We start from the raw sequence: 13,266 nt of genomic DNA, 5'->3' as shown, positions 1-13,266 counted from the left end.
AAGTACCAGGGTGAGGACCCTATATACTGTATATATATCTCACTGCTCGTCCATACTGAACAAGTACCAGGGTGAGGACCCTATATACTGTATATATATCTCACTGCTCGTCCATACTGAACAAGTACCAGGGTGAGGACCCTATATACTGTATATATCTCTCACTGCTCGTCCATACTGAACAAGTACCAGGGTGAGGACCCTATATACTGTATATATCTCTCACTGCTCGTCCATACTGAACAAGTACCAGGGTGAGGACCCTATATACTGTATATATCTCTCACTGCTCGTCCATACTGAACAAGTACCAGGGTGAGGACCCTATATACTGTATATATCTCTCACTGCTCGTCCATACTGAACAAGTACCAGGGTGAGGACCCTATATACTGTATATATATCTCTCACTGCTCGTCCATACTGAACAAGTACCAGGGTGAGGACCCTATATACTGTATATATATCTCACTGCTCGTCCATACTGAACAAGTACCAGGGTGAGGACCCTATATACTGTATATATATCTCACTGCTCGTCCATACTGAACAAGTACCAGGGTGAGGACCCTATATACTGTATATATCTCTCACTGCTCGTCCATACTGAACAAGTACCAGGGTGAGGACCCTATATACTGTATATATCTCTCACTGCTCGTCCATACTGAACAAGTACCAGGGTGAGGACCCTATACTGTATATATATCTCACTGCTCGTCCATACTGAACAAGTACCAGGGTGAGGACCCTATATACTGTATATATATCTCACTGCTCGTCCATACTGAACAAGTACCAGGGTGAGGACCCTATATACTGTATATATCTCTCACTGCTCGTCCATACTGAACAAGTACCAGGGTGAGGACCCTATATACTGTATATATCTCTCACTGCTCGTCCATACTGAACAAGTACCAGGGTGAGGACCCTATATACTGTATATATATCTCACTGCTCGTCCATACTGAACAAGTACCAGGGTGAGGACCCTATATACTGTATATATCTCTCACTGCTCGTCCATACTGAACAAGTACCAGGGTGAGGACCCTATATACTGTATATATCTCTCACTGCTCGTCCATACTGAACAAGTACCAGGGTGAGGACCCTATATACTGTATATATCTCTCACTGCTCGTCCATACTGAACAAGTACCAGGGTGAGGACCCTATATACTGTATATATCTCTCACTGCTCGTCCATACTGAACAAGTACCAGGGTGAGGACCCTATATACTGTATATATCTCTCACTGCTCGTCCATACTGAACAAGTACCAGGGTGAGGACCCTATATACTGTATATATCTCTCACTGCTCGTCCATACTGAACAAGTACCAGGGTGAGGACCCTATATACTGTATATATCTCTCACTGCTCGTCCATACTGAACAAGTACCAGGGTGAGGACCCTATATACTGTATATATCTCTCACTGCTCGTCCATACTGAACAAGTACCAGGGTGAGGACCCTATATACTGTATATATATCTCACTGCTCGTCCATACTGAACAAGTACCAGGGTGAGGACCCTATATACTGTATATATCTCTCACTGCTCGTCCATACTGAACAAGTACCAGGGTGAGGACCCTATATACTGTATATATCTCTCACTGCTCGTCCATACTGAACAAGTACCAGGGTGAGGACCCTATATACTGTATATATCTCTCACTGCTCGTCCATACTGAACAAGTACCAGGGTGAGGACCCTATATACTGTATATATCTCTCACTGCTCGTCCATACTGAACAAGTACCAGGGTGAGGACCCTATATACTGTATATATCTCTCACTGCTCGTCCATACTGAACAAGTACCAGGGTGAGGACCCTATATACTGTATATATCTCTCACTGCTCGTCCATACTGAACAAGTACCAGGGTGAGGACCCTATATACTGTATATATCTCTCACTGCTCGTCCATACTGAACAAGTACCAGGGTGAGGACCCTATATACTGTATATATCTCTCACTGCTCGTCCATACTGAACAAGTACCAGGGTGAGGACCCTATATACTGTATATATCTCTCACTGCTCGTCCATACTGAACAAGTACCAGGGTGAGGACCCTATATACTGTATATATATATATATCTCACTGCTCGTCCATACTGAACAAGTACCAGGGTGAGGACCCTATATACTGTATATATATCTCACTGCTCGTCCATACTGAACAAGTACCAGGGTGAGGACCCTATATATATATCCCACTGCTCGTCCATACTGAACAAGTACCAGGGTGAGGACCCTATATATATATATATATCTGACTGCTCGTCCATACTGAACAAGTACCAGGGTGAGAACCCTATATATATCTCTCACTGCTCGTCCATACTGAACAAGTACCAGGGTGAGGACCCTATATACTGTATATATCTCTCACTGCTCGTCCATACTGAACAAGTACCAGGGTGAGGACCCTATATACTGTATATATCTCTCACTGCTCGTCCATACTGAACAAGTACCAGGGTGAGGACCCTATATACTGTATATATCTCTCACTGCTCGTCCATACTGAACAAGTACCAGGGTGAGGACCCTATATACTGTATATATCTCTCACTGCTCGTCCATACTGAACAAGTACCAGGGTGAGGACCCTATATACTGTATATATCTCTCACTGCTCGTCCATACTGAACAAGTACCAGGGTGAGGACCCTATATACTGTATATATCTCTCACTGCTCGTCCATACTGAACAAGTACCAGGGTGAGGACCCTATATACTGTATATATCTCTCACTGCTCGTCCATACTGAACAAGTACCAGGGTGAGGACCCTATATACTGTATATATCTCTCACTGCTCGTCCATACTGAACAAGTACCAGGGTGAGGACCCTATATACTGTATATATCTCTCACTGCTCGTCCATACTGAACAAGTACCAGGGTGAGGACCCTATATACTGTATATATCTCTCACTGCTCGTCCATACTGAACAAGTACCAGGGTGAGGACCCTATATACTGTATATATCTCTCACTGCTTGTCCATACTGAACAAGTACCAGGGTGAGGACCCTATATACTGTATATATCTCTCACTGCTCGTCCATACTGAACAAGTACCAGGGTGAGGACCCTATATACTGTATATATATCTCACTGCTCGTCCATACTGAACAAGTACCAGGGTGAGGACCCTATACTGTATATATATCTCACTGCTCGTCCATACTGAACAAGTACCAGGGTGAGGACCCTATATACTGTATATATCTCTCACTGCTCGTCCATACTGAACAAGTACCAGGGTGAGGACCCTATATACTGTATATATCTCTCACTGCTCGTCCATACTGAACAAGTTCCAGGGTGAGGACCCTATATACTGTATATATCTCTCACTGCTCGTCCATACTGAACAAGTACCAGGGTGAGGACCCTATATACTGTATATATCTCTCACTGCTCGTCCATACTGAACAAGTACCAGGGTGAGGACCCTATATACTGTATATATCTCTCACTGCTCGTCCATACTGAACAAGTACCAGGGTGAGGACCCTATATACTGTATATATCTCTCACTGCTCGTCCATACTGAACAAGTACCAGGGTGAGGACCCTATATACTGTATATATCTCTCACTGCTCGTCCATACTGAACAAGTACCAGGGTGAGGACCCTATATACTGTATATATCTCTCACTGCTCGTCCATACTGAACAAGTACCAGGGTGAGGACCCTATATACTGTATATATCTCTCACTGCTCGTCCATACTGAACAAGTACCAGGGTGAGGACCCTATATACTGTATATATCTCTCACTGCTCGTCCATACTGAACAAGTACCAGGGTGAGGACCCTATATACTGTATATATCTCTCACTGCTCGTCCATACTGAACAAGTACCAGGGTGAGGACCCTATATACTGTATATATCTCTCACTGCTCGTCCATACTGAACAAGTACCAGGGTGAGGACCCTATATACTGTATATATCTCTCACTGCTCGTCCATACTGAACAAGTACCAGGGTGAGGACCCTATATACTGTATATATCTCTCACTGCTCGTCCATACTGAACAAGTACCAGGGTGAGGACCCTATATACTGTATATATCTCTCACTGCTCGTCCATACTGAACAAGTACCAGGGTGAGGACCCTATATACTGTATATATCTCTCACTGCTCGTCCATACTGAACAAGTACCAGGGTGAGGACCCTATATACTGTATATATCTCTCACTGCTCGTCCATACTGAACAAGTACCAGGGTGAGGACCCTATATACTGTATATATCTCTCACTGCTCGTCCATACTGAACAAGTACCAGGGTGAGGACCCTATATACTGTATATATATCTCACTGCTCGTCCATACTGAACAAGTACCAGGGTGAGGACCCTATATATATATCTCACTGCTCGTCCATACTGAACAAGTACCAGGGTGAGGACCCTATATATATATCTCACTGCTCGTCCATACTGAACAAGTACCAGGGTGAGGACCCTATATACTGTATATATCTCTCACTGCTCGTCCATACTGAACAAGTACCAGGGTGAGGACCCTATATACTGTATATATCTCTCACTGCTCGTCCATACTGAACAAGTACCAGGGTGAGGACCCTATATACTGTATATATCTCTCACTGCTCGTCCATACTGAACAAGTACCAGGGTGAGGACCCTATATACTGTATATATCTCTCACTGCTCGTCCATACTGAACAAGTACCAGGGTGAGGACCCTATATACTGTATATATCTCTCACTGCTCGTCCATACTGAACAAGTACCAGGGTGAGGACCCTATATACTGTATATATCTCTCACTGCTCGTCCATACTGAACAAGTACCAGGGTGAGGACCCTATATACTGTATATATCTCTCACTGCTCGTCCATACTGAACAAGTACCAGGGTGAGGACCCTATATACTGTATATATCTCTCACTGCTCGTCCATACTGAACAAGTACCAGGGTGAGGACCCTATATACTGTATATATCTCTCACTGCTCGTCCATACTGAACAAGTACCAGGGTGAGGACCCTATATACTGTATATATCTCTCACTGCTCGTCCATACTGAACAAGTACCAGGGTGAGGACCCTATATACTGTATATATCTCTCACTGCTCGTCCATACTGAACAAGTACCAGGGTGAGGACCCTATATACTGTATATATCTCTCACTGCTCGTCCATACTGAACAAGTACCAGGGTGAGGACCCTATATACTGTATATATCTCTCACTGCTCGTCCATACTGAACAAGTACCAGGGTGAGGACCCTATATACTGTATATATCTCTCACTGCTCGTCCATACTGAACAAGTACCAGGGTGAGGACCCTATATACTGTATATATCTCTCACTGCTCGTCCATACTGAACAAGTACCAGGGTGAGGACCCTATATACTGTATATATCTCTCACTGCTCGTCCATACTGAACAAGTACCAGGGTGAGGACCCTATATACTGTATATATCTCTCACTGCTCGTCCATACTGAACAAGTACCAGGGTGAGGACCCTATATACTGTATATATCTCTCACTGCTCGTCCATACTGAACAAGTACCAGGGTGAGGACCCTATATACTGTATATATCTCTCACTGCTCGTCCATACTGAACAAGTACCAGGGTGAGGACCCTATATACTGTATATATCTCTCACTGCTCGTCCATACTGAACAAGTACCAGGGTGAGGACCCTATATACTGTATATATCTCTCACTGCTCGTCCATACTGAACAAGTACCAGGGTGAGGACCCTATATACTGTATATATCTCTCACTGCTCGTCCATACTGAACAAGTACCAGGGTGAGGACCCTATATACTGTATATATCTCTCACTGCTCGTCCATACTGAACAAGTACCAGGGTGAGGACCCTATATACTGTATATATCTCTCACTGCTCGTCCATACTGAACAAGTACCAGGGTGAGGACCCTATATACTGTATATCTCACTGCTCGTCCATACTGAACAAGTACCAGGGTGAGGACCCTATATACTGTATATATCTCTCACTGCTCGTCCATACTGAACAAGTACCAGGGTGAGGACCCTATATACTGTATATATCTCTCACTGCTCGTCCATACTGAACAAGTACCAGGGTGAGGACCCTATATACTGTATATATCTCTCACTGCTCGTCCATACTGAACAAGTACCAGGGTGAGGACCCTATATACTGTATATATCTCTCACTGCTCGTCCATACTGAACAAGTACCAGGGTGAGGACCCTATATACTGTATATATCTCTCACTGCTCGTCCATACTGAACAAGTACCAGGGTGAGGACCCTATATACTGTATATATCTCTCACTGCTCGTCCATACTGAACAAGTACCAGGGTGAGGACCCTATATACTGTATATATCTCTCACTGCTCGTCCATACTGAACAAGTACCAGGGTGAGGACCCTATATACTGTATATATCTCTCACTGCTCGTCCATACTGAACAAGTACCAGGGTGAGGACCCTATATACTGTATATATCTCTCACTGCTCGTCCATACTGAACAAGTACCAGGGTGAGGACCCTATATACTGTATATATCTCTCACTGCTCGTCCATACTGAACAAGTACCAGGGTGAGGACCCTATATACTGTATATATCTCTCACTGCTCGTCCATACTGAACAAGTACCAGGGTGAGGACCCTATATACTGTATATATCTCTCACTGCTCGTCCATACTGAACAAGTACCAGGGTGAGGACCCTATATACTGTATATATCTCTCACTGCTCGTCCATACTGAACAAGTACCAGGGTGAGGACCCTATATACTGTATATATCTCTCACTGCTCGTCCATACTGAACAAGTACCAGGGTGAGGACCCTATATACTGTATATATCTCTCACTGCTCGTCCATACTGAACAAGTACCAGGGTGAGGACCCTATATACTGTATATATCTCTCACTGCTCGTCCATACTGAACAAGTACCAGGGTGAGGACCCTATATACTGTATATATCTCTCACTGCTCGTCCATACTGAACAAGTACCAGGGTGAGGACCCTATATACTGTATATATCTCTCACTGCTCGTCCATACTGAACAAGTACCAGGGTGAGGACCCTATATACTGTATATATCTCTCACTGCTCGTCCATACTGAACAAGTACCAGGGTGAGGACCCTATATACTGTATATATCTCTCACTGCTCGTCCATACTGAACAAGTACCAGGGTGAGGACCCTATATACTGTATATATCTCTCACTGCTCGTCCATACTGAACAAGTACCAGGGTGAGGACCCTATATACTGTATATATCTCTCACTGCTCGTCCATACTGAACAAGTACCAGGGTGAGGACCCTATATACTGTATATATCTCTCACTGCTCGTCCATACTGAACAAGTACCAGGGTGAGGACCCTATATACTGTATATATCTCTCACTGCTCGTCCATACTGAACAAGTACCAGGGTGAGGACCCTATATACTGTATATATCTCTCACTGCTCGTCCATACTGAACAAGTACCAGGGTGAGGACCCTATATACTGTATATATATATATATATATATATATATATATATATATATATATATATATATATATATATATCACTGCTCGTCCATACTGAACAAGTACCAGGGTGAGGACCCTATATACTGTATATATATATCTCACTGCTCGTCCATACTGAACAAGTACCAGGGTGAGGACCCTATATACTGTATATATATATCTCACTGCTCGTCCATACTGAACAAGTACCAGGGTGAGGACCCTATATACTGTATATATATCTCACTGCTCGTCCATACTGAACAAGTACCAGGGTGAGGACCCTATATATATATCTCACTGCTCGTCCATACTGAACAAGTACCAGGGTGAGGACCCTATATATATCTCTCACTGCTCGTCCATACTGAACAAGTACCAGGGTGAGGACCCTATATACTGTATATATCTCTCACTGCTCGTCCATACTGAACAAGTACCAGGGTGAGGACCCTATATACTGTATATATCTCTCACTGCTCGTCCATACTGAACAAGTACCAGGGTGAGGACCCTATATACTGTATATATCTCTCACTGCTCGTCCATACTGAACAAGTACCAGGGTGAGGACCCTATATACTGTATATATATCTCACTGCTCGTCCATACTGAACAAGTACCAGGGTGAGGACCCTATATACTGTATATATCTCTCACTGCTCGTCCATACTGAACAAGTACCAGGGTGAGGACCCTATATACTGTATATATCTCTCACTGCTCGTCCATACTGAACAAGTACCAGGGTGAGGACCCTATATACTGTATGTATCTCTCACTGCTCGTCCATACTGAACAAGTACCAGGGTGAGGACCCTATATACTGTATATATCTCTCACTGCTCGTCCATACTGAACAAGTACCAGGGTGAGGACCCTATATACTGTATATATCTCTCACTGCTCGTCCATACTGAACAAGTACCAGGGTGAGGACCCTATATACTGTATATATCTCTCACTGCTCGTCCATACTGAACAAGTACCAGGGTGAGGACCCTATATACTGTATATATCTCTCACTGCTCGTCCATACTGAACAAGTACCAGGGTGAGGACCCTATATACTGTATATATCTCTCACTGCTCGTCCATACTGAACAAGTACCAGGGTGAGGACCCTATATACTGTATATATCTCTCACTGCTCGTCCATACTGAACAAGTACCAGGGTGAGGACCCTATATACTGTATATATATATATATATATCTCACTGCTCGTCCATACTGAACAAGTACCAGGGTGAGGACCCTATATACTGTATATATATCTCACTGCTCGTCCATACTGAACAAGTACCAGGGTGAGGACCCTATATACTTATATCTCACTGCTCGTCCATACTGAACAAGTACCAGGGTGAGGACCCTATATATATATATCTCACTGCTCGTCCATACTGAACAAGTACCAGGGTGAGAACCCTATATATATCTCTCACTGCTCGTCCATACTGAACAAGTACCAGGGTGAGGACCCTATATACTGTATATATCTCTCACTGCTCGTCCATACTGAACAAGTACCAGGGTGAGGACCCTATATACTGTATATATCTCTCACTGCTCGTCCATACTGAACAAGTACCAGGGTGAGGACCCTATATACTGTATATATCTCTCACTGCTCGTCCATACTGAACAAGTACCAGGGTGAGGACCCTATATACTGTATATATCTCTCACTGCTCGTCCATACTGAACAAGTACCAGGGTGAGGACCCTATATACTGTATATATCTCTCACTGCTCGTCCATACTGAACAAGTACCAGGGTGAGGACCCTATATACTGTATATATCTCTCACTGCTCGTCCATACTGAACAAGTACCAGGGTGAGGACCCTATATACTGTATATATCTCTCACTGCTCGTCCATACTGAACAAGTACCAGGGTGAGGACCCTATATACTGTATATATCTCTCACTGCTCGTCCATACTGAACAAGTACCAGGGTGAGGACCCTATATACTGTATATATCTCTCACTGCTCGTCCATACTGAACAAGTACCAGGGTGAGGACCCTATATACTGTATATATCTCTCACTGCTCGTCCATACTGAACAAGTACCAGGGTGAGGACCCTATATACTGTATATATCTCTCACTGCTCGTCCATACTGAACAAGTACCAGGGTGAGGACCCTATATACTGTATATATATATCTCACTGCTCGTCCATACTGAACAAGTACCAGGGTGAGGACCCTATACTGTATATATATCTCACTGCTCGTCCATACTGAACAAGTACCAGGGTGAGGACCCTATACTGTATATATATCTCACTGCTCGTCCATACTGAACAAGTACCAGGGTGAGGACCCTATATACTGTATATATCTCTCACTGCTCGTCCATACTGAACAAGTACCAGGGTGAGGACCCTATATACTGTATATATCTCTCACTGCTCGTCCATACTGAACAAGTACCAGGGTGAGGACCCTATATACTGTATATATCTCTCACTGCTCGTCCATACTGAACAAGTACCAGGGTGAGGACCCTATATACTGTATATATCTCTCACTGCTCGTCCATACTGAACAAGTACCAGGGTGAGGACCCTATATACTGTATATATCTCTCACTGCTCGTCCATACTGAACAAGTACCAGGGTGAGGACCCTATATACTGTATATATCTCTCACTGCTCGTCCATACTGAACAAGTACCAGGGTGAGGACCCTATATACTGTATATATCTCTCACTGCTCGTCCATACTGAACAAGTACCAGGGTGAGGACCCTATATACTGTATATATCTCTCACTGCTCGTCCATACTGAACAAGTACCAGGGTGAGGACCCTATATACTGTATATATCTCTCACTGCTCGTCCATACTGAACAAGTACCAGGGTGAGGACCCTATATACTGTATATATCTCTCACTGCTCGTCCATACTGAACAAGTACCAGGGTGAGGACCCTATATACTGTATATATCTCTCACTGCTCGTCCATACTGAACAAGTACCAGGGTGAGGACCCTATATACTGTATATATCTCTCACTGCTCGTCCATACTGAACAAGTACCAGGGTGAGGACCCTATATACTGTATATATCTCTCACTGCTCGTCCATACTGAACAAGTACCAGGGTGAGACCCTATACTGTATATATCTCTCACTGCTCGTCCATACTGAACAAGTACCAGGGTGAGGACCCTATATACTGTATATATATATATCTCACTGCTCGTCCATACTGAACAAGTACCAGGGTGAGGACCCTATATACTGTATATATATCTCACTGCTCGTCCATACTGAACAAGTACCAGGGTGAGGACCCTATATACTGTATATCTATATCTCACTGCTCGTCCATACTGAACAAGTACCAGGGTGAGGACCCTATATACTGTATATATCTCTCACTGCTCGTCCATACTGAACAAGTACCAGGGTGAGGACCCTATATACTGTATATATCTCTCACTGCTCGTCCATACTGAACAAGTACCAGGGTGAGGACCCTATATACTGTATATATATCTCACTGCTCGTCCATACTGAACAAGTACCAGGGTGAGGACCCTATATACTGTATATATCTCTCACTGCTCGTCCATACTGAACAAGTACCAGGGTGAGGACCCTATATACTGTATATATCTCTCACTGCTCGTCCATACTGAACAAGTACCAGGGTGAGGACCCTATATACTGTATATATATCTCACTGCTCGTCCATACTGAACAAGTACCAGGGTGAGGACCCTATATACTGTATATATCTCTCACTGCTCGTCCATACTGAACAAGTACCAGGGTGAGGACCCTATATACTGTATATATATATCTCACTGCTCGTCCATACTGAACAAGTACCAGGGTGAGGACCCTATATACTGTATATATCTCTCACTGCTCGTCCATACTGAACAATTACCAGAGTGAGGACCCTATACTGTATATATCTCTCACTGCTCGTCCATACTGAACAAGTACCAGGGTGAGGACCCTATACTGTATATATCTCTCACTGCTCGTCCATACTGAACAAGTACCAGGGTGAGGACCCTATATACTGTATATATATCTCACTGCTCGTCCATACTGAACAAGTACCAGGGTGAGGACCGTATATATATATATATATACATCACTGCTCGTCCATACTGAACAAGTACCAGGGTGAGGACCCTATATACTGTATATATATCTCACTGCTCGTCCATACTGAACAAGTACCAGGGTGAGGACCCTATATACTGTATATATCTCTCACTGCTCGTCCATACTGAACAAGTACCAGGGTGAGGACCCTATATACTGTATATATCTCTCACTGCTCGTCCATACTGAACAAGTACCAGGGTGAGGACCCTATATACTGTATATATCTCTCACTGCTCGTCCATACTGAACAAGTACCAGGGTGAGGACCCTATATACTGTATATATCTCTCACTGCTCGTCCATACTGAACAAGTACCAGGGTGAGGACCCTATATACTGTATATATCTCTCACTGCTCGTCCATACTGAACAAGTACCAGGGTGAGGACCCTATATACTGTATATATCTCTCACTGCTCGTCCATACTGAACAAGTACCAGGGTGAGGACCCTATATACTGTATATATCTCTCACTGCTCGTCCATACTGAACAAGTACCAGGGTGAGGACCCTATATACTGTATATATCTCTCACTGCTCGTCCATACTGAACAAGTACCAGGGTGAGGACCCTATATACTGTATATATCTCTCACTGCTCGTCCATACTGAACAAGTACCAGGGTGAGGACCCTATATACTGTATATATCTCTCACTGCTCGTCCATACTGAACAAGTACCAGGGTGAGGACCCTATATACTGTATATATATCTCACTGCTCGTCCATACTGAACAAGTACCAGGGTGAGGACCCTATATACTGTATATATATATATATATATATATATATATATATATATATATATATATATATATCACTGCTCGTCCATACTGAACAAGTACCAGGGTGAGGACCCTATATACTGTATATATATATCTCACTGCTCGTCCATACTGAACAAGTACCAGGGTGAGGACCCTATATACTGTATATATATCTCACTGCTCGTCCATACTGAACAAGTACCAGGGTGAGGACCCTATATATATATCTCACTGCTCGTCCATACTGAACAAGTACCAGGGTGAGGACCCTATATATATCTCTCACTGCTCGTCCATACTGAACAAGTACCAGGGTGAGGACCCTATATACTGTATATATCTCTCACTGCTCGTCCATACTGAACAAGTACCAGGGTGAGGACCCTATATACTGTATATATCTCTCACTGCTCGTCCATACTGAACAAGTACCAGGGTGAGGACCCTATATACTGTATATATCTCTCACTGCTCGTCCATACTGAACAAGTACCAGGGTGAGGACCCTATATACTGTATATATATCTCACTGCTCGTCCATACTGAACAAGTACCAGGGTGAGGACCCTATATACTGTATATATCTCTCACTGCTCGTCCATACTGAACAAGTACCAGGGTGAGGACCCTATATACTGTATATATCTCTCACTGCTCGTCCATACTGAACAAGTACCAGGGTGAGGACCCTATATACTGTATGTATCTCTCACTGCTCGTCCATACTGAACAAGTACCAGGGTGAGGACCCTATATACTGTATATATCTCTCACTGCTCGTCCATAC

General features: G+C 43.6%; 1 protein-coding gene across 3 annotated transcripts in view; it reads left to right on the top strand.

The window, feature by feature from the left end:
- AIP (AHR interacting HSP90 co-chaperone) overlaps nt 1–13,266 on the top strand; it is a 47,597-nt gene that overhangs the window by 15,007 nt on the left and 19,324 nt on the right. The gene's annotated exons all lie outside the window — the stretch shown is intronic.

The sequence above is a fragment of the Ascaphus truei genome, assembly GCF_040206685.1.
Source record: "Ascaphus truei isolate aAscTru1 chromosome 8 unlocalized genomic scaffold, aAscTru1.hap1 SUPER_8_unloc_1, whole genome shotgun sequence".
NCBI lineage: Eukaryota > Metazoa > Chordata > Amphibia > Anura > Ascaphidae > Ascaphus > Ascaphus truei.
This window is presented reverse-complemented; position numbering and strand designations above follow the sequence as displayed.